The 6106-nt window shown below is 36.9% G+C and overlaps 1 long non-coding RNA gene across 2 annotated transcripts in view; it reads right to left on the reverse strand.

Moving 5' to 3' along the window:
• LOC110457306 overlaps nucleotides 1–2025 on the reverse strand; it is a 6070-nt gene extending 4045 nt beyond the window's left edge. The window contains exons 1-3 of one of the 2 annotated variants that reach the window (XR_002463683.1): nucleotides 1888–2025; nucleotides 1165–1239; nucleotides 761–808 (exon numbers count right to left, since the gene is read on the reverse strand). This is a non-coding gene — a long non-coding RNA (uncharacterized LOC110457306). The remainder of the gene's footprint in view (nucleotides 1–760; nucleotides 809–1164; nucleotides 1240–1887) is intronic. The other variant, XR_002463682.1, reaches the window with a different exon arrangement.
• Nucleotides 2026–6106: the final 4081 nt, after the last annotated feature.

Below are 6106 nucleotides of genomic sequence, written 5' to 3' on the forward strand. Positions count from 1 at the left end.
TGGAATGTTAGCATTATAGACAGTAGAGGCGTGATTGTGGAATGTTAGCATTATAGACAGTAGAGGCGTGATTGTGGAATGTTAGCATTATAGACAGTAGAGGCGTGATTGTGGAATGTTAGCATTATAGACAGTAGAGGCGTGATTGTGGAATGTTAGCATTATAGACAGTAGAGGCGTGATTGTGGAATGTTAGCATTATAGACAGTAGAGGCGTGATTGTGGAATGTTAGCATTATAGACAGTAGAGGCGTGATTGTGGAATGTTAGCATTATAGACAGTAGAGGCGTGATTGTGGAATGTTAGCATTATAGACAGTAGAGGCGTGATTGTGGAATGTTAGCATTATAGACAGTAGAGGCGTGATTGTGGAATGTTAGCATTATAGACAGTAGAGGCGTGATTGTGGAATGTTAGCATTATAGACAGTAGAGGCGTGATTGTGGAATGTTAGCATTATAGACAGTAGAGGCGTGATTGTGGAATGTTAGCATTATAGACAGTAGAGGCGTGATTGTGGAATGTTAGCATTATAGACAGTAGAGGCGTGATTGTGGAATGTTAGCATTATAGACAGTAGAGGCGTGATTGTGGAATGTTAGCATTATAGACAGTAGAGGCGTGATTGTGGAATGTTAGCATTATAGACAGTAGAGGCGTGATTGTGGAATGTTAGCATTATAGACAGTAGAGGCGTGATTGTGGAATGTTAGCATTATAGACAGTAGAGGCGTGATTGTGGAATGTTAGCATGCTCACATATTGAGTAGCGTTCTGCTATGGTGAAGGTACTAGTAAGCCCATCATCTGTCAAATTGAGTGAAAACATGTCTTAATCATTCAGTGATCATAATTGAATCAAAATGTTTGTAAAAAAGGGGGGGGGGGGGGGCTAACTTCTGATAATCACATAATTATATCATTTGTTCACGTACATGCTATATCTGTGACCTGATAGGCTAGTACAATGTGATTTGTCATTATAACTGTCTGACAGGCGACTTTTGTAAAACAGTTGGGAACCTTGGTCAGGACACTAGAACACACTAATATTATTGACCTGATGGGTCAATTTCATTACCACTAGCTATATAGTGATACATGTGATTGTGATTTGACTGTCATGTCAAAAGAAAAGCTTAATCTCTCTATAGTTAAAATACCTTGGATGTCATCTGTGTGGTTGTTTGCTTGTTTACCAGCACTGAGGTCAGCATCATGGGAGGACAGAATGTGACCTGCAGGGAAAAAAGTAAATTGAATTTAAGGTAAAGAGTACCACTGCATCAGTTAAAATCATGAAGGAGAGTTCCATACTTTGTTAAATACTTGTCAATGTTTGAGAGTAGTATAGCTGAAGATTTTTTTCAGTGATAATTGATGAATTAATATAGAGTTTGAGTAATGCTAAGACAAGCTTGGAACCATTCTCCTAAAAATGAAAAATTCAAAACTTATATGCCTTTAAAAAGACATGCTTTTGGAAAATGTCAATAAGTGCTGCTCCAAGGCTCTCAAGCGGGTTTATTTGGGGAAATGCTCATTTCAGTTATATTTTAATTTCAATTTACCATTTTAAATCAGACTGATAAAACTAAAAAAAAAAGTTTAATTCATTTATCCAATTAATGATAAAAATTATGCAAGATATTCTTATAATACAAGTGATACACCTGTATATCTTTATCTCATAGTGTCATATTGAAAATGAATGTGAAAAATTAGTAAAAATTGTTCTTTTTTATTGCTGTTTTGGTTGTTTATGGTTACTATGAAATTTGTTGACATTCTGAGCTGCACAACTTAAGGCTTGTGATACATTGAGGAGGGTTTTTAACACAAGGAAATTAGATGTGGACCAGTTTCATGTCTGTTAATTCTGTTACCTGATTTTCCATGCTTTGACTTCTTTGGAAGCATGTCACAGATTTGCTGGGGACCATATATTTGACCTTCTCCCCAGGTATAGTCCAGGAACAGGGCAGTGACGTTTGTTTGTTTGTTTGTTTGTTTGTTTATGTTTAACGGCCCATCGACGGCTGTGGTCATTTAGGGCCATGGTGATTTTTTTTTTTTTTTTTTTTTAACAAACATGTGACGTGCATGCAGCATTGGAAATGCCCATCTGGTTGGCTCTATACGAAAGAGCATTCAGCGACATGGTTGCATGTCTGTCCAAGTCTGAAATTACAAAATCATAAAATTTGTATGTTGTCCTTGATATTATTTACTGGTATGTGACCAGTGTATGTGACCCAGAATGACCAGTTACAGAGACAGAAATCAATATACATATGTGCTTCAATGGGTTTGAAATATTTAATTAAATTAAGTGCATTCATTGTGTGGAGGAGTTATAATTTAAGTTCTGTAAAAACATCAAGTCAATATCTAGGCTTAACAGCATTAGTATGATTAATTATATCAAATAGTTGAATAATTACCCAGCTGTGCAAGAGCAGTAGGCACACATGATGCATCCTGATAGCTTTTCCACACACGCCCATACTCCATGGTCTGTGTCCGATACTCTTTGTGATGGGCAACATTGAGACCTAAACAGGCAGTACTTGCTTTATTTGTTGTCGATATTAAATGAAAATGTACCTCTTTCATCCAATTACTTGTGAACTATTCATAGGCTTTTCCAGTTTTGTATGAGTTTAACTACTCCTCAGCATTTGGATCTTTTGCTGTCACCACAAAAAACTTAGTTATGTCACTCAGATATATGGGCGGCCATTGGCATAAACCCTGTTTCTCTCCGAACCATCCTTCACACAACTTAAAAGGATCTGGAATTATTTCCGTACCAATCAATAATAAGTCTTTGTACTTACGTGTGTTTACTGCAACTACCTCCTTGCATGTCAACTTTATTGGAATTTTCATTTTATTTGCAGCAAAGAACAGCTAGTTCATGTTTGGTACCTTCCTTACTTAATGCTCTTTTTTCCAGAAAAAATTTGAGAGCATCAACTCTCCACATAGAAAATAAATCTAGAGTCATATCACCGGGATCATCAATCAACTATTTTTTAAGCATATTAGGGGTATTTTTTTTGTATTACTATTAATATTCATAATTGACAGAACTTCAGGCTCCTATGGTTTTGGATACTCGCACCGGTCTAAGCACTGGACATCTTTACGCATGCGCCAATATAAAATCATTCGGAATACAATATTCAAAGAAAATAAGAGGAGTAACGAATGCCTCATGCAGACAAGCCATAATCCTTAGGCCTATTCCCTACTGCATTTTAACGCCGGTAAGCCATTAATTTGTTTCATTATGTTCATTTTATATGAGTCTTGATGGACATTCCAATGTGTATTTTAGGTACGACCCCCTATTGAATGATCAAGTACGGCATATATAAACAGTACAACACTAGCACTGGCATAAGATAGACAGTAAAATACTAACACCGGGCATGTATAGAAATACAACACTAACACCGGGCATGTATAGAAGTACAACACTAACACCGGGCATGTAAAGAAGTACAATACAAGCACCAGGAATATATACAGAATAGAACACTGGCGCCTTTTCATATTAAGACAATACAGTACAACATTAGCACCAAGCATATACATATATAGACAGTAAAACCCTAGCACCAGACATATATAGACAGTAAAACCTTAGCACCGGACATATACGTAGACAGTAAAACCCTAGCACCGGACTTATTTAGACAGTAACGCCCAAGCCCCGGACATACACGTAGACAGTAAAACCCTAGCACCGGACTTATTTAGACAGTAACGCCCAAGCCCCGGACATACACGTAGACAGTAAAACCCTAGCACCGGACTTATTTAGACAGTAACGCCCAAGCCCCGGACATACACGTAGACAGTAAAACCCTAGCACCTGACATACACGTAGACAGTAAAACCCTAGCACCGGACATGTATAGACAGTAAAACCCTAGCACCGGACATATATAGACAGTAAAACCTTAGCACCGGACAGTAAAACACTGGTACCGGACATATACGTAGACAGTAAAACCCTAGCACCGGACTTATTTAGACAGTAAAACCCTAGCACCGGACATACACGTAGACAGTAAAACCCTAGCACCGGACATATATAGACAGTAAAACCCTAGCACCGGACATATATAGACAGTTAAACACTCGCACTGGACATATATAGACAGTAAAAACCTAGCACCGTACATATATAGACAGTAAAACCCTAGCACCGCACATATATAGACAGTAAAACCCTAGCCCCGGACATATATAGACAGTAAAACCCTAGCACCGAACATATATAGACAGTAAAACCCTAGCACCGTACATATATAGACAGTAAAACCCTAGGACCGCACATATATAGACAGTAAAACCCTAGCTCCGGACACATACGTAGACAGTAAAACCCTAGCACCGGACTTATTTAGACAGTAAAACCCTAGCACCGGACATATATAGACAGTAAAGCCCTAGCACCGGACATATATAGACAGTAAAACCCTAGCACCAGACATATACAGACAGTAATACCCTAGCACCGGACATATATAGACAGTAAAACCCTAGCACCGGAAATATATAGACAGTAATACCCTAGCACCGGACATATATAGACAGTAAAACCCTAGCACCGGACATATACGTAGACAGTAAAACCCTAGCACCGCACATATATCTAAGTTCCATGTTGTGTGACATTTATAACATACAAATCTGTGTTCCATGTTGTGTGACATTTATAACATACAAATCTTTGTTCAATGTTGTGTGACAATTATAACATACAAATCTTTCTTCCATGTTGTATGACATTTATAACATACAAATCTTTGTTCCATGCTGTGTGACCTTTTTAACATACAAATCTTTGTTCCATGTTGTGATATTTATAACATACACATCTTTGTTCCATGTTGTGTGACATTTATAACATACAAATCTTTGTTTAATGTTGTTTGACATTTACAACACACAAATCTTTGGTCCATGTTGTGTGACATTTATAACATACATATCTTTTTCCATGTTGTGTGACATTTATAACATACAAATCTTTCTTCCATGTTGTGTGACATTTATAACATACAAATCTGTGTTCAATGTTGTGTGACATATATACCAACATATCTTTGTTCCAGGTTGTGTGACATTTATAACATACATATCTTTGTTCCATCTTGTGTGACATTTATAACATACAAATCTTTGTTCCATGTTGTGTGACATTTATAACATACAAATCTTTCTTCCATGTTGTGTGACATTTATAACATACAAGTCTGTGTTCAATGTTGTGTGACATATATACCAACATATCATTGTTCCAGGTTGTGTGACATTTATAACATACATATCTTTGTTCCGTGTTGTGTGACATTTATAACATACATATCTTTGTTCCGTGTTGTGTGACATTTATAACATACAAATCTTTGGTCCATGTTGTGTGACATTTATAACACACAAATCTTTGGTCCATGTTGTGTGACATTTATAACATAGAAATATTTGTTGTGTGACATTTATAACATACAAATCTTTGTTCCATGTTGTGTGACATTTATAACATACATATTTTTGTTCCATTTTATACATAACTTCATGCAATTAAAGAGTTAACCTGCTTATTAATTGAGTTAAGACACAGTTATGTATGTGCAAGCAAAGAACAAGTACTAAAACCTACTGCAAACATTTGGCGTATCAGAGCCCCCAACAACTTAAAGAAATTATTTATAACATTGTAGGTAAAATGATCACTATTTTAACTAGTCACCGGCGGCAGCTGCTGAGGTAGCTGTACCAATACGAAAAGGAATGTCCATTAAAATCATGGCTGTTGATACCTATACGAGTCAGAGTTTCGTTGAGGTATGATATGAAAGTCTTACGCATCAACGGTTTGGAAAAAACACATTTTCAACAAACAAAGGTGAAGTCAGAATAGCTCCCTGAGCCTTCCTTGCTGCTAAATAGCGAATCATGGTGAGCACAGGATGCAAAACATTGTTTTCAAATACTTTAATGTTCACTCCTTTACCATAGGGGTCCATTTTTGATGAATGCAGAAAAAAGGTAAAGGAAGACTTGTCCGGCACCACCACTATGTCA

The sequence above is a fragment of the Mizuhopecten yessoensis genome, unplaced genomic scaffold, assembly GCF_002113885.1.
Source record: "Mizuhopecten yessoensis strain PY_sf001 unplaced genomic scaffold, ASM211388v2 scaffold1127, whole genome shotgun sequence".
NCBI classification, from domain to species: domain Eukaryota; kingdom Metazoa; phylum Mollusca; class Bivalvia; order Pectinida; family Pectinidae; genus Mizuhopecten; species Mizuhopecten yessoensis.